Genomic DNA, 24,443 nt, shown 5'->3' with positions numbered 1-24,443 from the left:
CTCCACCTGGCCTGGATAAACAGTACCCTGGAAGGTGGCATTTAACAATTTCTCCAGACCTGGGAGTTGGAGCAAGAGTGCTTGCTACCTGCCAGCTCTGTGCCGGGAGAGCCCAACACCACTTCTTTGTCTTCTGCTGTCAGTTTCAATCAATTGTGTAATGAAAGGGAACCGTGCCCTGCCATCTGGTGATACATGGGAGTCACCTGTAAAACTCAAGCCATTGCCATGAGCAGAGAGAGGTGGTGTAATCTCTGCCTCAGTCCTCCTTGGCAGTGGGCAGCCATCCGGGAGGATTCATGCCTGGCAGAGGGAGGCAACGCCCACTTTCTGCCAAGATTTAAGTCATGCCAAGAAGGTGTTATAACTGGCCCTGATTTTATAAACTAGAGGGTAACTCCCTACTCTGCCTGGGACTGGGAAGAGAAACAAGTAGTCAAACAAGAAAGTTTGCTGCAGCAGGAAAAAGTACAGACTCTAACAGTGAGGAAATTCACTGTGCGCTGTCTCAATGTACAATGGCTTGAGAAAGAATCACTTCTAATTGGGTGTATCTATTTACTACCCCCTGTAGTGTCCTTGCGATAAAAATAACACAATTTATTTCATTAAAGAAACTGTGTTATTTTTATCACACATAAGTTGAGTGTCCAATATAGAGTGTTCTTACATTGTTCCATTCGACAAATCGCCATGAGGGCGCAATAGCATGTGTTACTCAATAACAGACTAAGATGGCTTCCCGCTAAGCAGAGGGCCAGTGCAAGGACATTACAAGAGGTAGTATATAGATACACCCAATTAGAAGTGATCCTTTCTCAAGCCATTGCACATTGAGACAGCACACAGTAAATTTCCTCACTGTTAGAATGTGTACTTTTTCCTGCTGGGGCATACTTTCTTGTTTGACTACTTATAACTGGCGCTGGCCATGGGACAGTGGTACTTTTTTCTTTGTTCAAGCCGTGAAACGTTTGCAGAGTACCACACCCAGCACTTCCTGCAATCTGCCGTGTGAACACTATGAAAGCACAGTCTACAAAACATAGTGTTATAGAGGTGATGAAGTCGGCCTGCGTGAACTTTTACAAAAGTGATCTGTGGGTACCTAAAAATCTGTGAGAGATTTGCGGGTAGGCTTGTGGTTGCCCCACTGATTTCCCTTCCCATCTGAATCTGCCAAAATCTCATTTGAGAGCCATGAATCTTCAGGGAAATGAAGCAGAAATTGGGGAAGGATTATTGGAAAAAACAATACACAAAGTAACGTCAAAGGCTGCAGAACGGAAGATGAAGTTAAAAGAAAAGAGGCTGGGGTTGAAATGAGGCTCTGTGGTGGGTTAGCAACAGGAAATGGTGTCCTTGCATCTATGATAGGCCAACAGATCAAACTCTGCAGTTTGATATCGAAGTCGGTCGGGGTTGTCCATCTACAGGCATCGAGGGCCGGAAACATGTCGGATTTTCAGGATAACCATCATTCACATTCATGAGGTAGATATGCATACAGTGATTCTAGGTGTATGCACAGGTTTTCCCATTAATGGGGGATATCCTGAAAAGCCACCAGGATTCTGGCCCTTGAGGCCTGGAGTTGGGCAACCCTGAAGTAGGATAATACACCAATGCAGTTATCCTTTTGTAACCTTCAGGTCCAAGGTTGTATGTTAATAAGAACTCAGCCTTTCATCCTTCTGAAGATGAGACAAATAGGACAGCTTAAGTGTGTAACTGTAAGACTTCATGTCAGAGTACCAGTAAGTCATGTGACAAGCATGCCTTGATTGAGGTTGATACATTGAGTAATATTGAGGTTTATAACATTACAATGCATAAAAGACATGGACGTCTGAAAGGCCCATAGGGCTGGGCAGAGTTAATCATGGGTGCTTGAAATGTCATCATGAGGACCACTGAGGTTAATTACTATGTAATGTGAGGCTCCATGGCTGAAAGTCAATAACCTCGGAAAGCCCAGTTGGCATGAGACAGAGTCAGTCTCATATAAACATTCATGATACATGCTTTCATCCTGTTGGGATTGTTGGAATGAATGCCATTTCGTCGATTGGGATTGAAATGCTATGATCCTAGGGAATAACACACAGTCATTTTAAAGAATTGTTTTTCTTCCAGCTATCAAAAACACTGACTTTGGTTTCTATATTAAAGTAAGAGCAACGTGCAGGCTACTAGATAATTAGACAACACTTAACTGAAGCCTCTCACCTGAATATTTTACTAATTTGACAAACCCTGTGATCCTCAAATACAGTGAAAATCAGGTGATTCAGGGTTTAGCCGATCTTATTCACCCAGGCTTACTGACAGTCATCCTACTGCATTGGCTTTGATCGTGCCTAATGCGGCGCTTTCAGAATTGTCGATTGTCGGTTTGTATGGTTCTGGCTATTGTGCCTGTGTTGTGGCGGAGGCCTTCGGTACTTAGTCTGCCCCTCTGGTATTCTAGAAACCCATGTCCCCGTCAGTGACTCAGCCCACTGCAGATATGTTGCCTATGCTTACCATGCTATCAGTTGCTGTGACTAAAAGGATTGATGTTTTTGTTAGATAAGAGGATGGTCGTGGGGTTTGCAGTATGCCCATATTTCTGTCATCGAAAACTTAAACTCTGAAAGCTTAAAAACAGATTAACGTTGTGGAAAATAAAAGGTTAATTAATCATCTGATTTGACTTTTCATGAAAACCTGAAACATACAGAGGATTACTTTGGAAACAGGAAGATAACGAGCATTTGAGAGTCAGCATTCCGTCTTCTTCATCCGTTTAGTGGTGCCCAACCTTTTAGCGCGAGTCTGGGTGCTGTCCCATGGTAGAGGTAGTCACTGATTGCTCGAGTCTGGGTGCTGTCCCATGGTAAAGGTAGTCACTGATTGCTCTCACACTGGCAGCAGCTCTCAGGCCTCCTTTTTGAAAAAGGGCAGAGGTTTAGTCCCCCCACCCACCCCATGGTCGGGGCTGCAGAATCAGTATCTGCTTGGTTGGCAATGGCCTAACTTGGCAAGCAGGCCCAGATCCCAACCTTTCTCCTGCAAGCTTGCTTTCTGCCACTTTACTCGGTCCCACGTGGCATGGGGGGGGCATTGGCAGATCTCTGCTCCCCCACTGAAATCCTTTTTCTCAGGGCATGCATGTTAACCACTGCATTGGTGCCCCAAAGTATGGATTGCATTATGAGCATGCACTCTCACTGATCTGCATGGGCTGTCAGTGAATGTCTAATACAAGCAATATATTCACTTTCACAAACATTCTTAGAGGTTAGCCCATTTTAATCTTTCTTACAGTTACTGTTGCTGTCATCATTCCTTTGACACATTGTAAAATGATGGGTCCCCATTGGGCCGTCTCTAATAAAGAAAAACCTGTTTGGGTGTTAGTGAATTTTTGTCCCACAAAAAGTGATCCAGGCCAATAGTAACTGGGAGGATGGTAATATGCAGAGGTTCCGGTTGCGCTGCATGTGGGCAATTGGAGTGGGTGTTTGCACTTAAGCACACACTTTGAATATGCCGATGGATTGTTCTAAATGCATGTAATTGGCGTGGCAATGAAATCAAAGGTACACCTATTAAACAGCTGGAGCATCGTGATTCTCCAGAAATTGCAGAGCATGTTGGCAAATCGGCGACTAAAACAGTTCTCCAAAGTATCTCCAGCAGATTCATACCACTTACAGGTAACATTTTTAAACAAGAATTTTCACTTTTCACTTTGCATTGGTAAGTTTTATTTCCACTGCTGATTTGAACTTTTTTTGTAGAATTGGATCATGGACCCCTTTGAGGGCGCATCAAGCTGACACAATTTGCGAGTTCCTCAATTGCACAGGATCATGGATTTCTTTGTGACCTGTGCATATTCATTCCTGAGAGAGGTACAGCCTGAAGAAGCAGCCATTGCTGTTCTGGAAGCTCACCAAATGAATAAAGCCAGCCTAATGAAGTTCATCACACAAGAATCTTTTTAAGATCCCTTACTGTCTGTTGTGATTTTTTTTAAACAAACGTAGTTTTAGTTTGATTAACATCGTACTTATGTTCGTGAATGTGTATCGGCTCCATCATTGTGCTTTCATAGAGGGGGTGACATGGGAAATCATAAAAATACAACAACAAATAACGGTTATATTAGCCTTCTGACAATACTACCGTGCAAGCGCATAACAAGGTGATAAGTGGCAGGGGGTGGGGGTAGAGAGAGAAGTGCAGGAGTGGGGTACCCCCATGGGTGGTCAGACGAAGGCGGCAAGTGCCAGTGGACATAGGGAGGAGGAAGAGTGCAGTGGACAGGGAGTACTAAGTTGGGCTAGTCCGGGAAGGGGAGCCTGAGGGCAAGTGCTGGCAAAGGATGCTGGGGGGACTGGTGGTGGGGGGTGGTCTGGCCCCTGTATGACTCTGAAGGGACCGGGTCCCAGTCGCAGAAGCAGATGGAGAGTTTAACATGGGAGAGGAGAGGGAAGGAAGAGGAGAAAAAGAAGGTCTTGAGAAGTTTCTAGAACTTAAGAAGATCCGGCTCAAGTCTGAGGGGTGGGGGGTTGTTCCAGAGGGAGGCACCAGCGAGGAAAGGGAACCACCTCCCACTCTCTGCTTGGAGAAATGTTTGACTTGCAGATAGTTGGAGCCAAAAGACCGGAGGTCTCTGGCCGGTGGGTATTTCAGGAGGGGAAGCTGGATGTAGAGAGGTCCCAGGTACCAGCCAGCCTTGTGGATGATGCAAAGGGTCTTGAATTTGATCCTTGCAATCGCTGTGAGCTAGAGGAGAGATTTTAGGGCTGGAGAGATGCAGTCCCTGGGCTTGATGCCAAGGATAAGTCTCACAGTCCTATTCTGGATTAGTTGGAGGGGACAAAGGGAGGAAAGAGGCAGGTAGAGGAAGAGGCTATTGCAGTGATCAAGCCTAGAATGAGCCAGTGCTCTGGAGACATTGAGCTTCTGGGGGAAGGTGAGGAAAGGTAGAATTATTATTATTATTATTATTATTACTATTATTATTATTGTATTTATTGAACGCGGACTTAGCTTTGAGAAGCAACAGAGCACTTAATACAGGTATACAACTATACAGATACGTAATGGAGCGCTTTTCAGAGGTAGCAACAGAACAGATGCACGTTTGGGGGCTGTCACCGAGGGGGTTCAGAGGAGAGGGTACAGCTGTACCAGGTGGCAGGGTGGAGAGGGGCGGGGGGCATCTAGCGAGTTAAGTGGTGCGAGGGGCGACGTGATGGCCTAACTGCTGAGGAGGAGAGCTTCCTTGAAGAGGTGTGTCTTGAGTTATTTTCTGAATTGTAGGACGTGGGGGCAAGTCTGATGCTGACGGGGAGCCTTATAGCTTCTATTATAAGGACTATGGTTCCTATAAACTATAACAAATGAATAAAAAAAACGGTGTATTTTTGATTTGTTTCTAATAAGATATTTAAAAATAAGTTCCAACTTGAGAAACAGTGTTTTTGCTCTGGTTCATCTGCTGAACCAGTTCCCGGCCTATGCAGATTTCCCATGTGCCCCCTAAAGGACCGGTACCAGACATTGGTTTTATACGGGTTAATACGTGGGTTTTGCTGCACCACTTGAATGCCCATGTTGGCACCCTCACTTCCCTTACACTGGGAATATAGTGTAGGTTGTATGCCCCAAAATGGCACCTTCATGTGTCCCTCTGCTAGTACCATCTTAAAGCAGCACCTAGAATTGTTTTTGTGTACCACCGAACCTAGGCCTAAATGTGTGCTGCATTGGTGTGAGAGAGAACCTTCTGTGAAAAGCAGCATAGAGCACTCTGAATGCTGTTCACAAAACATCTGTCGTAAGAACCCTCACCGCCTTTACAGCTTAAACACCAGTCGTCAACGAGTGATACACAACAAGTAAAAAAACAGCATGCGAGGCAGATGTTTCACCAAATGTCACTGAACTATTATTGTCTTAGCCCAAATGTCTGTGAACATTTTATGAGAGAATTTGTTTCTGCCACACTTGACTGCACATTTTCTATTAAATGATGTCTTAAATCAGCATTTCCTCAAATTGCAGAGCAGCTAATGATGAAATATATCAAGGGTTGTAATACTTGTGATTTGCATAAAAATTAAAGTTTATTCCTCGGATATGGCCTGAAAGGGCTTTTACCAAGGCAATGACTGAATAATGCCCTCGGTGTTCGGATCTCACTTCATCTAATTATAAGCCCACACCCCCACAATGGCAAAGGGTTCATCACGGAGATAATCAAATAACAGCCACTCACAATAAAACAGGCGCTCAATGTAGAACTGCTGGAGCAGCAATTTGATTAAGGCAGCTCATCAAGAATTGAATAAAAGTTTTCATATTGTAGCCACAGGTTTGGGAAATGGAATGCATTTTTGTCAAATTATACAGAAGCGGCAGAAATTAGCATTGGGAAGGCCGGCTTATGCGCTGTGAGCAGCTGCGTGCCTCAAGGATCTAATCAGCATAATTTCCTTCTCTTTAAATAATATAGGCCTATAAGTAATAGATTTGTAGTGTATAGAGTGCTTCATCATCTGTCTATCTGCAGGAGGTCTAGGGAGTCTTCCTGTATTGCTGTGTGAAGGCATTTCTTCTCATGTCTTCTCCGGATGTTGTATACTATAACACTCACTGGAAGGGGCATATTTGCATTTTGGTCATTTTGCTTATTTAGCTAATACTGCGCAAAAACAAAGCATTGATGATAAGCCTATTCATAATTGGCACCCTGGGTGGGGTAGCCAAGCCAATCAGGTGGCTTGGACCTCGGGCCGACACTACCAGTGAAAGCCTGCATTCTATGCCTCCTGACGGCCAGCTCCCCCACCTGCCATCTTCCCCGCATTGACCCTGAGTTTTTTTTTTATCCCACACTCCAAATTCATGTACCTGTTAACTGTTAGCTGCGGCGGAAAGTCCCGCAGCCACAGCTGCTGCTGATCCCATCTCTTCTCTGGTCGCCATGGAAATGGAAGAGGGGTTCCATATGGAGCTCCGCCCTCCAATTCCATGATGGCCATGTTGGTACAGTATTTTCTCTCTCGGAACGGGACACCGTGAGGCGTCCCCTTCATGGAATGAAAATACTTTTCTTTTGTTTAAAAAAACATTAGCACCCACGTAGCATGCTGCACGGGTGCTAATGGCGATCTGCTCCTCGTTGCTGGGCCCACCTTGTGCATTTTTATTGTATTTAATTATTTTATGTTTTATATCATGAAACATGTATTCAGAATATTGAAGAGGACTAAGTGTCAACAGATTGGTTTGGGAGTGGAGTGAGTGGGACTGGTCGTTAAAAACAAGCAATTAAACAAATTGCAGTCCAGAATATTAGCAGAGCTATATTAATGTCTGATTACTGGGAAAACATGTGCTTTCAGGAATATGAGCACTAGTATGTTTGGGAGGAAGTCACACAAATACTAGGAACCCACCTGGAGGACACCTGCATCTAATTGAACAAGTCCCATGGACAGAGGGTCGTGAAAAGAAGAAAAGGAATACAAATACCTGGATTTAGTTTAAGATTATTGTTAGTCATCCAGTCATTTACCAAAGGAGGCAGTTTCCAAGGGTCGTATATGTGTTCATGTTGGTGGTTTAATTTTGAAATTGTGTGTGTGTCGTCTGCATAATTGTAGCCAGCAAGTCAATGCCATTTGATGAGTCTTGGGAGTGGGACCATGTTTATGTTTAATAGCAGATGTGATCTTGATCCTTGCAATATGCCACAGACTATGTTGTAGGAGTTAAACTAAAATGGGATAGCCAAGAGGTGTCTGTTCTGTCCTGATGCAGCAATGTCCAACTTCTTCTAGCCTGATTTTAATGATGTGTGGCTAACAGTGAGAAATGCTGCAATGATATGGAGGAGGTGATGTGGACAACAGTGTTAACTGTGAGATTATCCCAGACAGACAGACGTGTGTATTCCATTACTTTCATTGCACTAAAACATACTTGTGCATGACCTAAGATGTGTCCAGAATTTTAAGGTAGACAGCGCTTTCCAGGTTTCTAACTGGGTGTGGAAAATCAGAAATCGGTCAGTAGTTTGTGCAGTCATCTGTTGTTGTAAATGAGGGATTTAATAAGGAGTTAATGGGTTCATTGTAGAAATAATTTGGGATTCTGTTGCTAAGGATGTCTTTATATATTTCCTTTGGTAGAGGGTCCTTTTGGGGGCATGCCTATTTGCTCTCTAGTACCAGAGAAATCCACTTCAGAAATGAGTTTAAAATGATTGAGCATTGAGATTGTTGGTGGTGTTGTGTTGGGAAAAATATCCGCACTCCTGTTGTTTTGTGCATTATCTTTGACTTTTTAACGTTTTTATACGTGCGTCTGAAAGTGTTCTAGGGGTAATTGCATATTCTTTGGCAGGGTGTTGTGGTGTTGATGCAGGACGTTGGGTGTCTCATCTCCTTGATAAATATAAGCATCCCTTTATGTGCGCTGCTTGCTCATCTGTTACACTTTGTGTAATGTAGTTTGTGTTATAAAATGTATTTTTTGTAGTGCTGAGTCTGTCTCTGGTATGCCGTTTTGCCATGCTGATTTCAGTCTTTCATGCATGCCACTTCTACTTTAATTTTTATTTTTCAGGGTTCGAAATTGGGGAGGTGAACCGCCTTGCTTCTTTTTTCTCCTGATGGAGTGAATTGTTTCATTAGGTGTGAGAATGTCAAGGGCGTTGCTAGTGATGCATATCTGCTAGTTCCTCAGGGGGCTGATGATCAAACGGTAAAACAATGAGCTTCAGGTCATACATTAGAGTCACAAGTTCCTCCTGTAAGATAACTTTCCAGATTTTCCTGGTGAAGGTTTCTAGTTCTTTTGGAGTGGAGGGGGGGGGGGAGTATTTGTTCATTGATCACAAAAGGTACCATGAGGTGGTCACTAGGCCGAATGTGAAGGAGGTGCTGTTGTCATTAGGGCTCCTTTGCAGAACGCTTGGTGAATGACTTCATGTCTGAGTTGGTTGCATGCTTAAGGGGAAGGTTGGCCATGTAAAAGGACAGTGATTTTCTTCTTTGAACCAACTAGTAGAGTCTCCAGGTATAAGCAAGTGCTCATGTTCCACCATGAACTGAGGTTGGCGATTGAGTCTGAGATACTTTCTGCAAAGGTGAAATTGTGAGCGTGAGGTTTGTGAATAAGAATAAAGGATACATTTGCCTGGTGGTGGAAATCTAGCTGGACATCTGTAGCTGGCGCCACAACAATCCTGGTATTATCCATAATCCATATGTGGCACTGCTATTTCTGCTCCTCCTTTCCTTCTTGATTGGCTTGGAGGGCTGTAGAAATTAGTTTGGATGGTTGTTTGCACTATTACATTGTAATTGGCTCATAAACAAGTTTCTGTGAGGAACACTATTTCAGGGATTCCTTCTCTGAGGATCCAGTGGATCTCTGCTCTGTGCTTGGGTTTATAAAACACATTCATGACGTTGCAGTGTATCTTGTTCTCTGCTGCTAAGCCCAATTCCAATGTGCCAGTCATTGTGAGTTAGACTCACTATCTTAGTCATAATTAATACATGTGTCTGTGTCTTTCTCTGAGTATGGAGCTATGGTTACCTCTTTCTCTGGGACGGGTTCATCATTGAAAAGTTGTAGATGACAAAATGTTGGCTCGGTGTGTCTACCTGACTTCTGGTTCTCTGAGGTATCCTGCATTCTTGACACAGGGATGTGTCAGTCCTTAATGACAAAGGACGCGATTCATGGAGCATTTTGTACTGCCGACACAAACCGGGATTCATGGGACTGCGCACAGTGTATTTCTGCAGAGTCTTTGCAAAATCAGTGCAAAGTCATTTTTGCAATTCGAATTGACTTTGCAGTGCTAAAATGCACTCTGCACAGTTCCATGAATCGGGGTTTGTGTCGGCAGTGCAAAGTCACTTTTCAGCAGTGCAAAAAATGCCGTGAATCAGGTCCAAAGTGTTTGTCTGTTTGAAGAGTTTCTCGTGTTCTGTGATCCTTATAAACTGTGTAGTGGTACTTTCCCTACCACTGCCTGCAGGTGGTGAGTGTTTCTCTTGGGGGCATGCTTTGGTTAGTGGGTGGGTCTCTCCCCATTTCCTGCTATCTCCGATCATGATGTGTTTTCTTAGCCAGCTATACCTTGCTATTGGCTCTGCTGAAATTTGTGTACGTTTTTAAATTGAGAGGTATTGCAAGATAGACTTGATGGTTCTCAAAAATGTTGTTTCAAGTCATGAGGTGCTCCTGGGGATCTCATCCTAGTCTCAAAGGGCATATGGGGGTGCAATGGCACATTGAGGTGCCCTTTCCCACCCGCTTTTCACATTCAGGCAAAGGGGGTGTTGCTGCTCATTTCAATGTACTTTCTAAATTCACAAATGGATGCACTTTAAAAGGCACAGAAATGAGACACATTCCCCTGTGCCTGTTTGTTCAGGTGCAGGAGGAGACCCAAAGCACTAACACGGTGATTTATGACCGTAGTATGCATTTTTCTTTAGGTGTGACAGAAGTGGTTTAAACAGCTGCTGGTACATTTTCATTTCTATCCCAAACAGGGATCCAAATACTTTGAATTGTTTGTTTACATTTCACAATGGCATGCCCTGTGCGCGCGTCTCGCACATTGGTGTCAGGAGCGCATTTCAGACACTTATGTGTACAGGAGAGGGGGAGAGGGGTCGACCAGAGCATCTTCTGTGCTGCCGCACAACCACCAAGAAATGCGTAGATCACCTTCGTGAATAAGGTGCATTTCTTAAAGTGACACATCTCTTTATGAGAATCTGGCTCATCGACTCTTTGGTCATGAAGTTGGATATTATGGGATATTCTCATGTAATGGCACAAGTAAAAATCGCACAGAGGATGCACTATTTTGCAAAGGTTACTTTATTCACAAAGATGACCAGCACATCTCCTTAAATTGGCTGTCAGTAAGGCAATGTATTGCATTCCAAGCACTACACAGGGCACATAGGACCATCTGTGAAAGCTGCCCAGTATTTATGGTTCCATATGTATGTGGACTACTCGCAGTGAACCAAAGATTAACTAGTAATACCAAGTTTCCGGCTGTCAGGAGAAGGAAGCAGATAGTTTTGTCCTTGCACGCCACAGCTTTGGACACCCTCCTGTTAAACTTACAAAAGGCAAAGTAAGATGCACCTTTCAAGATAAGCCTATTGGGCAGCTTTCCTGAACTGATTCAGACAATTATCCATTACCAAGCATGTTTGTGTCTTTAGAATCCAGCAGGCCTCCTCAGCGGCGATTGTGTCCTCTACAAATAGAATCTCATACCATACATCTAAAGCAATTACTTGTGAGGGAGAATTAAATTAAATCTGAATGGTAATACAAAATATGGTGACATTTAACAGGTATATTTATGAGTCCCTAAAGAATGTCCATCTGCCACAAGCTACACCGCAACCATTTCTAGCCTTCTTTAAAAGCAAATTGTCTGTCCAATTCCTGAAAATTTTACGACACATTCTATTTCAATGTCCTACACTCTCTAAGCTTCATTAATGTCATTCCAATCACATTGTCTAACCTCAAGCCTGCAGAATCAAAGTATTAAACTGTCCAGTTGATCCCATTGGAGTAGAATTGTTTAAGCACTCCTTAAACACTCTGACCACTCGTGCTGGAGTATTTCTAAATCCTCTTGACATCAGGGCTTACATTTGTCTCCTTTCAAACATTCTATAATTATTAGCTCTTCCTAAATAAAAACATATCAACCCAGCACTTTTAAGGCCCTGCAATTGGCGGCCATTATATCACCATCATAGATAATTTCCCTGCATCATTAGATAGGGGTGAATGAGTAGTCTTGATACCACATAACATCAATAGTGCATTTGACATTGGACACTATGTAATAACCATCTGCAACAACTGATAGGGGTTTTCAGCTCTGCCGTTTCCTGAACAGCAGCCAGCAAATTAGAATAAGATCCTCCATATCTTCCTCAAGAAACATCTACCCGCATTCACCAATGGCTCTTCCTGTCCCCATCACCCTTGTTTTTAGATTTGCATTCACAGTGCGTTCTAACTAATAAGACACATCACTTCCATTTCCAGATGTACCCAAAGGACACTTAGATACACCTTTGGCTGGAGTCAGTCTAAGAATTGAAGCAACACAACTGAAAGCTTAAACCACATTAATTTCTTTTGGAAGGAAAGCCACCTGTGCTAGAGGGTCCAAAATTAATATCCCAGTGCTTTGCAACACACACATTATTGCCATTAGCCAGATTATCAAAACCTTTTGGGAGAAAGTGAGGTTATGCTCCAGCTCATCCCCTCACTTGCACCAAAAAAAGGGGCAGCCCAATTCACAAAAAGCATCTGAATTCAGATGCCCATTGTGAATTCGGCATTGGGGAAAGTCTTTGTGAATTGGGTGAATCCTGAATCCACTCATTCACAAACTTTGTTTCCACCTTTGCGCATTTGTGTTATTTTAAAGTGCATCCCAAATTCAAAAATGGTATGTGCTTTAAAATGCTCAGAAACTAGGGTCTTCGCCTGCACCTATTCAGAACAGACACAGAGGGAGGAGCAAATCATGGCAGGGTAATTTAAGGCTGTCATCATTTATTTTGAAGTGTGACAGCCATGGCTTAAACTGCATCTGTCACGATCATTTCACTGAGATGGGCCTTTTAACAGCCCATCTCAGTGAAATGTGCTCCCAGCAACCATGTGGTTGCTGAGAGAATGTCAGTCATTAGTGTCGGGAAAATATGCAGGGGGGCTGGACAGTGCATCTGTCCGCTATTGTCCAGCCCCACCTTAAATGCTCAGGTGACCTGAGAATATGGTGACCTGAGCATTTCAGTAATTGGCGTGAATGGAAGGATCACGTTCAATGTACTCTTTTCAGTTGCATTCATATTTTAGAATCTAGACCCATGTCTTTTGAATTGCTCTCTGAATACATCCCAAACATGTGGATCATATTTAAAATTCTGTGCATAATGTTGCACTTCAAGCTCCCGTTACCCCACTGGTAAAAATTGTTACATGTAAGACATGTAGCCTTATCCTTGGAGCAAAACTCTCTCGAGTGCATACATGGTCCTATTCTAATGACTGCAACATTGCCTAAATGACTCTATTCATAAAAGAACCTCAGAAGCTGAAACAAATGCAGGCAACAATAGGCTGCTTGATCTTGCGAAAATCTGACCACAAAATGTCCAACCTAAAATCTATCCCTGATCCCTTTCAAACAAAGAATCTGATGTATAGTAATGGGTGAAATCCATCAAGCATTCATTAATCAGACTGTGCAACAGCCCTACCTACCTCCAAACTATGGCACCTTATTTGCTGAAGCATCGAATATCGTCTGGTCCAAATAATTGTTTCATCTAAATACAGCCATGATATGATATGATAGTTTATTTATAATGCGCTTAATACCCAGAGGTTTCTAAGCGTGGACCCGGAGATCAAACCTGTGTTGCTCCATGTCATCTCTAAGTCTAGCAAGTTGCCCCTGAGCTATCCTCCTGAGGCTAAATCCTCCCATCTAAAGCATCATGGGAAATCGATCAGGATTCAGGGCCCTTTATGTGGGTCTCTATGGATGCAAGCTTTAGATCTCTTTCAAGCGTTTGCACCTCAAATAAAATAGTGACAGTAAACATTGCAATCTAAATATTCCAATTATGATTGCCTCCACCACTCTCTGTTGAGGGTCCAGGCCCCTGAATGAAAGGACTTGCCATTTTATATCAACTTGTTGGTGTGCCATTTACTATGGTAGAATTTCTGGACCCCAGAATCCCATCTCTTCACAGTCTTCCTGGTGGAAAATCACCCGGAATGGAATCAAGGAGTTATGTGACAATTGAGAAAACACCTAAAATACGTTGCTAAATTAGGGAAATCTATCACAAAAAACTCATGACTGGCTTGATGAAGTGAACATAAATCTCTTCAATGGGCACATAGAAACTAGTAACTACACACTAAGGCCCTCATGTGTTTGGTGGTAATGGCAAAGAGAGGTGTTATTCGATATTCTAGTTTACCAACCACGTTATTATGAGTGTTACATCGGAAAGAAGCACACGTGAAGACCCAAAAGCTCTCCAAGCTGTATTTGGGAAATAGCATGCAGAAGATACAACGGAGGTTGTGAGTCAGTTTGCAGCAGAGCCAGCAGAGTCTTTTCAGTTTGTTTTTTTGTGTGGGAGGTGCCTATATCTACAGCGACACACCGCGATGAGGTGAATGGAACTGGTGAGACGAGGTTGTGAGCCAGTTTGCAGCAGAGCCAGCAGAGTCTTTTCACTTTATTTTTTCGTGTGGGAGGTGCCGATATCTACAGAGACAAACCGCAGAGTGGTGAGCGGAGCTGGTGAGCCGAGGTTGTGAGCCAGTCTGCAGCAGTCTGCTGCAGACACAGAGCCGGAGCCGCATGGACCCAGACGTAAGACCGTCTAAACAATTGCTGGATCCACTACGACTAATGCCCCAAGGCCGGAAGGAGCGGACTAAGGCAGCAACAGGGTCTACTCAAAGACCCTCAGGCAGAGACGCGGACCAGCAGCTGAACCAGGAAAGTGTCGGCCCCACCCTAGATCGAGAAGGCGATACGAAAGAAGTGCAAGTAGTGCAAGTAAATGGACATGCAGAAGGAACAACACCACGACACATACCTGAGCTGTCTCCAATGCATCCAATGCATCTAGCGTCTCCAGTGGCGCCAACGGTGGATTCAGCGGGCCGGGAGGGGTGTTTGAGTCTGGTGAGTGGAAACCCGGCAGACCCAGCTGAATCGGACGAAAGCGACCATGTCCAGGAGGCGAGACATGGCATGGAGGTGAGGCTGTGCCCTTCTTCCCCCGCCCTCGCAGCAGGTCTGGGTCTGCCGGCCGCCATTGAGGCGAGTAGGGTCCGGGCGAGAGCGGTCGGAGGACGGCTCCTGCGGGACTCTAAGCGGTGGCTCAGCGCCAAGGAGGGGTGAGAGGGAGGAGGTGAAGCGGAATTGAAGAGAGGAGGAGGGACATCACCGCATCAGACAGGTAGAGGCACTACCGGCCTCAATACGGCAGATGCAGAGAGGTGCCCGGACGTCCTGGAGCAAAATGAAGAGGGGTACCAGGGGGATGAAACCCTGGAAAACCCAACAACCCGAGATGCCAAGGTACAAGAAAACAATGTAGAAAACGGACCGACAAAAGTAGCGAACAATATACCGGATCAAGTGGAAATCACGCAAAATAAAATGAACATCAAAGCAATGATCCATAGAAGCAACACAGAGCGGCATGACAATTTGACAGGTCGGGCCAAACCGGCAGTAACGGGGAAAAGAACAGAAAAAAATGTCGAGAACATCATTGTCGTAACTTGACTCGTTGTGAAGAATATATGGGCCTCTGTCCCCAAGTTCCACACGGAGAGAAGAAAAATCACTCCCCATGTGAGCCTTGAGGCCACAGGTGGTTGTTTTTGTTTCACAGGAACAGATGCCGCCGAGGACCCCAGAGCTGTGGAATGAATTAGGTATTAGTACAAACAAACACAGTACTGTCAACAATGTAACTGTTATTGAAATAGGGCTTACCCAAGGGTTATATTCTAACTGCCAGTAACTCTGAGGCTGTGGTGCAGGGAAGCGTTGGTAATCCTTCAAAGCCAAGACGCCAGAAACTCAGTGCTGGCTACCACCTGAGGATTCTTGGAAGTATTCTGAAAACTGTGGTAACGTAGCAGTTCGAGGAACTCTGGAGAGCGTAGAATACTTGACAAAGCAGATAAGGGTAATCCAATCAATCTGTGAAACGTGAGCTAAAGTCAAAAGGTCCGTAAATTCAAGCAGAAACCAAACGCCAAATCCAAGGAACAAGAAAACCCAGTCCATAATCCGTAAGCTTGAGATCTGTAACCAAATTATTCCAACGTGAATCAAAAACGCCAAACAGTGTCACGAAACAACTGTGAAGCGACGAGTGATTCAAAGTGCGTCACTTTTATACCTGCCGACTCCTGATCACGTGAGCGGAGCTCAGGGCACGTGACCGAGAGTTCGGCCCGGAACCTGGAAGTAGTTGTCGTCGATTACTCTTGCTCCAGCCCTCTCGCAATCTCCATGGCAGTTGCCAGCAGAAACTAGGGAACAAATAGTATCGCCCTCTGACAGAGCCTGGAAGTTGGTGACGCTTCCCTCGCACCACAGGTAGCATGATCATGTGAAGGGCTGACTGTGACTTGGAGATTCTCGCTGTGTTATGTGTCAGAGAATCACTGCCGGTATGAGTGTTCTGTAAGGCGGTGTGCCTGGTGTGCCTGACCTTCCTACTGCGCATGACAATCATAGATATAAATGATAGTGATACAGAGACAGAAAGTGAAAAGGATGGAGTGAGTGAAGATGCAAAGAAGGAAATGGTCGCGGAATGATCCAAGACTACACCCAAAGGGAAAAAAAGAAATAAAACAAAAACTGAGGCCAAATCAAGAAAACAAGGGGCGAAAAACCTGTTGAAAGTGAGAGCAACAAACAAACTCCATGAGATGGAGCAGAAATCAAAGAAGGCCAAATCAAAAGGAAGTGAGGGTCTAAAGGTGACCAAAAGACGGGGACTCACGTCAAAAGGGTTGCCAAACCCGCTACTATCATGCCCCTTAAAGGCTTTCTTTACTCAACAACATAAAAGAAAGCTAAATATAGAGACGGAAGTATCAGATGTCGAGATGCTGGAAGTGGCACAAGAAACCCTGCCAGCAACAAAGCAGAGAAAAACAGACATGGCCCTCATATTAAAAGCCAAACCAGCCAAAGAAGAGGTCAGACCACAAGTTAAACCTAACATTGGTAGTAAGGAGGCAAGCAAAAAACAAGACGAGACAAAGCTGCCGGGGGAACAGAGTATCAACCAAGATGGCAATAGGAGTAAGTCCCGAGTCAAAAGAGTCAAAAAACACAGTGAGCAGATAAAACAAATAAAGAAATGGGTTTTACCAAACTCAGCCGAAAGAGAAGGAAGGGTAGGCAGAGACACGCCGGACCCAGTGCAGGCAGAGCAAACAACAATAGGGGCGCAAAGGCAGGCCCAAGTACAGACAGAAACCGAACATCGTCTTGCCTGGACCAAGCCCCACTTGAATATGGGCCAGAAAATAATGACACCTGCAAAAAAAATGTAAGGGGAAATAGGTAACCAGGACATCTGGGTCCTTAACAGTTACAGAACGAGGACAAAGTACATCCATGGATCGCTCGTTAATGGAATCACCAGGGATCTCTAGGAGACCAGAAAAAATGCAATTATCATCGAAGAACAGACATCTAAGGAATATCTCAGCATCAATGAAAAAAAAATCTTCAAACAAGAAATCGGACATGTTAGCGATCGTGTCTGCGATGACTATTGCATTAGCGCCTTTCTGTAAACTTTACAAAACTATCAAAGAGGAGATTCAAGATAACACCGCAGTCCTGACAAATATGATAACGAAATTGCAAAAAAATTGGGAAAGTAAAATTGAATCCTTAGAAAGAAAGATCGAAATCATGGAAATAATGAACAGAAAATTAACGTTAAGTAAAAAACATTCCAAATTCCACGGATAAACTACGAGATATGGGAAGTGCGTCAGCTAAAACCCCAGCCTCACCAAAACAGCGTAAGGATAAGGAAAAACACACGCCGATACCTTCATCAGAGAGCAGAGAATCAATCAACTACCAAATCAAAAAATGGACTTGCTAAAGATAACCCTGCTGGAAGGGGAAAACACTAACCCGAACGAAAAATAAAAGGCAAAATCCAAACCAACTGAAATATCAAACAATATAACCGGGCCTCAAACTAAGAAACAACAGGAGAGGGTTAGGCAATGGCCAGCAGAGAGTAATACAATAAGATTGCCTAGATCAGCGGAGGAATTCATGACAAATTCTGACTTAATGAATATATCACAACATCTGGAAAATAAAGCGACTGAGACAAAGGTGGGGGATGAAAAGAGAAGGATAAGAATATTAGGCACAAGTCAAAAGAAAGGATTAGGTCCCGAAAGAAAACCAAGAGAAAGAAGACCAGCATTGCCAGAAAGATCGAAGTAGCTCGACAACGTGTAAGAAAATTGACTCCCAACATAAAACCAAACGGTATCGAAGTGAGGAGTCGGATAAGGAGAAAATAATAGTAAACAGAATCAGACGGAGCCCACGGAAGTATAGATCACCAAGAAGGGAGGATGATGAGCAAAACCAAAAATAAGAAGAGATACGCTTATTCAAGCTCGAACAATTAGAAATAAAAGATATTAAATATTAATATTAATATTAAATCGACCGTCAGTACTGCAGCTAACAAAGAAAATGAAAACATTAAGAAAAATCAGAACAGAAGACATCAAACTGGTGGAACCTTATCATAGTGAGAAGAAGGCCAAAGCAAATCTTCTTGTAAAATCGGCTGGAATTAAATACATCGACCAGTTTGCATTTGAAGAAATAGAACAAATGGGCTTTTGACTGCCAGAAATAAAAAGGAATAGGGGAAGGAACGAACAGGAGAGAGAAAAGAAAGATGGGAGAAACTACTCACAGCATTATCAATCCCAAACGGAGGAGTTATACCTTCGGAACCGCTGGAGGAATCACCAGGCAGAAGAAGATAATCGGCTGGAAAACCACCATTTACGAAGAGAAGGAAAAGGACAAAGTGATAAAACTTCGAGGGATGTACAGGAAAAAACTAGATAACTGACATATTCAAACAGGCGATACATCGGACAAGATCACGGCACAGCAAAAAGCAGAAGAGAGGAATACAAAGAGCAGACGACTCCAAGTTCTACAGGTACAAAGGCACTTGACCCAAAGAACAAAATAAAGGAGAGTTACTCAGTGACATCGATAGGAACACCACAACCAAATGGCCCATGGCAGTGGTTAAAAACAACTTGGAACAAGAAAAGCGGTAAATAGCAACGATCAGGGTCAGCCTTCGTCCAGCCCAACGAAACAACAAGAAGAGCGGAGCAGCCCGAAAAAGGAAAAATATAGCCTGGGATCCTGGAACGCGAGAGGCCATGTACATTTAACAACAGCTGTTGACGTGGACTTAGGCATTTATGATATAGTATGTCTGCATGAGACATGGTTGGTGGAACAACCCACGCTGGATGGGTTTATGGTGGAAATATCACCAGCAGTTAAGGGCCTTTTAGGCAGGCCGTCGTCAGGATTGCTAACGACGATTTAAACGGGCATGGGTCTAACAGAACCTAGAAAATGGAAAGAAGCATATGAAATGCTAGTTACTGTGACAACATGGACACAATGTAGTACAAAGAATGGAAACAAGCCATTAAACCATCTAGCTATAATAAATTGCTACTGGAATCCGCAACGCATGTCAACCAAAATCTTCTGCTCCAAAATGGGAGAAACGATAGACCAGCTGTATGAAGATTTCGACAAAATTGAAATCATTAAATGGGTAGACTTCAATGCCAAATGCAATGAAGCATAAGGGGAGAAGTTCGGGGATGGCCAGCGGACAGTAGGAAATGAAGCAACAGTTGAGCGAGGAAAAGCATGGAATGAGGTCATTAGACAGAGAAGTATCCATAACATTGCCTCGCAGTTCCCAGAGCAAAATAACATCCCTACTTGGGAACGAATGAATGCAAAAGCCACTTTAGACTATATTTTCATCAGCAAAGGTCTAATACCAAGCATTGAGAGCTTTAAGGTTCAAAGAACAACACACAGTGACCATAATCTACTGGCCTGTACATGGCAAGGAAGAAGACCGGAAAAACAGAAGTATCAGGTGATCACAGAAGTAAATATCCAACAAACACGGCTCCGCTTAACGGAAGCGAACGTTCGGAAATCAAAGCCTCTTGGGATCAGAGAGATGCAATCAATCTGTTAAAGAAGGACGTGGAAAGGCCAAATTATATGCCATTACTACTGGCATATCAAACTTCAGTGTCAGGAAAAAACAAAAAATTAGATCACTGCAAGCATGCATACGATAAAGCAGTGTTTGAAAAAAAGAAAAGTGGGGTGGAGATTGAGAAGAATAGCCAAGAAAACAAACGCCAAAGACGATTGGGAGAACTGGCAGTCAGAAATGAAAATCTATAAGAACTGGCGGAAGCAACGTAGAGAAGCACAATAGCAAAATGATTCTGAATTGATGATGAGAAAAATATGGACAAAAAAATCGAGTGAATTTTGGGCGCTTATAAAAAACATGAATAACACGTCTACTGCGACGCCTATCAATGCAGTATCGGAAGCCAAGTGGGTAAGATATCTAACAACAGAATTTGATGGCCCACATTCAGCTACACTGGGGACGGAGCAGGCATCAAATTTAACCTGGGTTGACGTAGCTAACCCAGAGGATATAGAGAGGACAATTAGGAAGCTGAAAACATCCAGAGCTCCAGCTGTAGATGGACCGACGAAGGTGGATCTTAAACAGTCCCCTAAAGAACGGTCAGAAGTGATCAGTAAGATCTTTGCTGAATGTGGCAAAAGAAAATTGATTCCAGAAACGTGGCAGAAAGCAGTCATCGTTCCGTGTATAAAAAAGGAAGTAGGGAAGCCCCCGAAAGCTATAGGCCTATAGCGTTACTCGACATCATAGGTAAAATCTACGCAACACACGTGCTTGAACATTTCAGGTCTTGTGAAAAAAATGGCCCATCTAAAGATATCTTGCAAACAGGATTTCAGAAAAATGGCAGTACAGCAGTTAACATCATGATAATAAACATCTTAAAAGCTAAGGTGAAGGAAGGAGCCCCGAAGGTGTATTTGGCCTTCATGGACCTCTCGAAAGCGTTTGACAAGATTGACCGAAACAAATTGTGGGCAAAACTACAAGGCTGGAACTGTCCTACTTCAGTGCTTGAACCAATAAAAGTGCTCCACTCTCAAACCAAGATAAAAGTTAAGTTAAACCATCAAGGCACTCTATCGGAAGAGATCACTGTGAATAGAGGTGTCAAACAGGGATGCCCTTTGGCCCCGGCCCTATTTATTTCATTCCTAGGTGACTATCAGCATACAGAAGCTAAAATCAGGGCCTTCCCTCCAAGAATAGGAAAAACATGCATCCCAAGACTTTTGTACGCAGATGATGTAATTTTAATAGACCAGACGAAAATTAGGCTGCAGAGAAAATTAACAAATCTGGCGAGATACATTAGCGATAACCACCTTGACATAAACAAATGAAAACTAAAATACTGGTCATAGAGAAAGCACCGAGAAAACCAACTAAACAGCAAAACTGGTTTCTGGACAACACTAAAATCGAAATGGTAAAGAACATCAAATACCTAGGAGTTCAAATGGATAGCTCAGGAACGGAAAAGAGCATGCAAGATCTGCTGTGGGATAAAGTGAAACGGCTAACCTCACAAACCAGAGCAGTCGATAATAAGTACGGAAAATTTTCACTAATCCCAGCGATAAACTTCTATAAGTCAAAGGTTGTTCTGTCGCTAATGTACGGAATGGAAGCATCCCTGAACATCCCACGATCGCTCTGGAACAAACTGGAGGGCCACGTTTGGAAAGCAGTGTTAGGCTTACCAAAGTCGACCGCAATGCCGGCCATTAGACGGGAATTGGGTTTGGTGTCACTAGCCTCCATTGTGGACCAAAGCGCTATGAGACTCTATAGAAAAATCATCATGGCAGATACATTACACACATATAACATCATCTTGAAAGAAATTGAAATGGGAAAATGCGTAGCTCTAAAAAAATGGGTAGGAAACTGAAAAGAGATGCTGACTGTAATAGCTTGTAATGAAAAGGATCTGAAGGAAAACCCAGATAGAGTGAAACAAAAAATGGAGGGGATGGATTGGATCCACACGATTGAGAAAGCAGCTGGCAACAAACTCTTAACACATCTTCCTCCGGCCTTCAACAAGCTAAAAAGTCTGCAAAACTACTGTGCCAAATTCCCAGATAAAGGAAAGAGAAACTTGTTTATGAAAGCCAGATCAAACGTGCTGCTAACACACGAAATCATGAACATTTGGGTACCGGCGGTTGAATACGGTTGTCGCCTATGCAAGAATTTGGCCTTGATAGAAACTCTGAAACATCTGGTGTTACAATGTCCCAAAACTGAGCAAAACAGAAGTGCATACCTCCTACCGCTGATAACTAACCCCTGGATGATACAGGAAGACGATCTGTGGAACAAATTAATCTCAGGAGAAAAGACGAGATGGACGGTGGCCATGGTCAAATTAATAGAACTAGCATTCCGGCTGATCAGTCAGTCATCGACTACAAATATTCCCCAGTTGAACAGCGAGCCCCCTAACGAACTAATAGATTATGGTGAAGGGGTTAATCTGGACATACACGGAAATTCAAAATGACCAGACAGCAGTCGGGAGAGAAATGAGAAGAGAAGTGAAGTGAAGTGACCAATTCAGTTTGAAACCTTGATAAAATTTAGGTTTTCCTGAGTAAAATTTCAAGTAAATAAAAAAATAAAAAAATTCTGCATGCCGTATTCATTTAAAAACAATAAGCTGTTTTGTGCTTGGCTATCAGGTAAGTAAACCTTCTAAATAACTCCAAAGATACTTACAACGTTGGATCCATTTAAGGGTGAATGTAATGAATAGCAGGTGAGCCAAAATAGAGCACAGGTGCATCTCACCAGCTGCACCTAAATAAAAAAAGGTTCATAGATATTTTAACACACCATAGTTCACCAAGTAGCACAGACATATGCATGAGCTAAGCCTTCTCCTTGAGGGACAGAAGCCGCCGGAGCTCCTGCAACAGGGAGGACTAGTCCCACCAAGTAGAAGGAGGCAAGGAGGTAGAGCCTAGCTGCTACCAGCATCAGATCATCAACATGGAGGATACGACCAAGGAATACCACCAGAAATATAGCGCAGTTGAATCAAGCAGATATATATAGAGAGCCACTGGCAGATTCTCAGCCATATCCCCTTCCGCAAGAACCATCTTAATTAATCCCCCATTTCTCTGCCACCTAATTCATACTCACACTGCATTGGTGTTTTGCAGGGAATGCTGCACCCCATACTTTAATGTCGAGGTGCAGGTCCTAGATGAACTTCTGCAACACGACCATATTGCCCAACACAGCATTCAGAATGCTATCAATGCCACCAAAATGAAGCTCTAAAACACTTTACACTTCCCATATGCAATAGGCACCCTGCGGTACACACATGAAGCATTGTCCCACCCCAGGCAAGGTAGCAAATGTTTAGAAACCATAGGCAGCAACAGACCATGGAAATCAAAATAGCGTGTGCTGCTGACCTGACAATCCCCTACTCCTGTGCTTTCCTTGCTTCCATTCTGGATCAACACACTGAACAGAACTGCACTGGGCCAGCCTTCATGCAGCCCTATATAGAATAAATGATAATAGCTTAAGGTATTTAAGAAAATCCTATCCATAGTGGAAGACTAAAACATTATTCAACCACAAAGCTGCAGTCATGTGATTGTCAGTCCCCCACTTTCACCACCCTCCACACTATCTTCTCTGTTCTCTCTGCATATGCAAGTGCCCACTTCTTCTGTAAGACATATGTGTGCACCACTTCCCCCATGCTATTTGTATGTACTGAAGGTAACTCAGGGTTTACCCTGTTCACCCGATGATGTCCCAGTTGGATAGCATCAGAGGCATTATAAATATTGTTAGATACACATGTTAGGACCAGCACAATCATTGAGAGCTTATTTGGTCTGTTTAGGCACACATAAATTGTCTCCATCAAACTGGGCCTACCTACAACCGCAAAAAGTTGTGGAAAATAACAATTAACTGCAGGATGGTACCAAACCTATGCATAAGGTGCTGCGTGCTGATTCAAAAACAAGATGTCATTCTGGCACACAGTAATATTGATGGGGAGACCGGACATATGCAGCAATTGAAGTAGATATTCACACAGGAAATGATAACCAATTACTTCTAAGGACATGAATGCCAATGCAAAACCCATACACCATAACGTAGTACATAAACAAGTTAGAGAGTTTGAACAGAATGAAACAAAATTAAAACAGGGACATGATTAGATGGATCAAATATTTGAGTAACATTTTCTTTACCCTCTGTAATACACACACCCCAATACCACCTACAACAGTTCTTATATATTTGTTTATTATTAATACACTTTCAGCCGAATGGCTTTGTACATACAGCATTAAACACGTGACAATACAAACATTTAAACATTGGTAACATATACGATGGTTCCAACAATACAACTGTTCTTCTAGGGAATGATACACCAGTAAAAATACATGCTATTAAAACCAGTAATACATGATAATAATATCTATGTTTAAAACCTTTAAACCATAAAGGCAATATCTAAATACTCACAGTCAC

This window comes from Ambystoma mexicanum, chromosome 3p (assembly GCF_040938575.1).
Source record: "Ambystoma mexicanum isolate Mex_15411 chromosome 3p, UKY_AmexF1_1, whole genome shotgun sequence".
NCBI lineage: Eukaryota > Metazoa > Chordata > Amphibia > Caudata > Ambystomatidae > Ambystoma > Ambystoma mexicanum.
Note: the sequence above shows the minus strand (reverse complement) of the source record.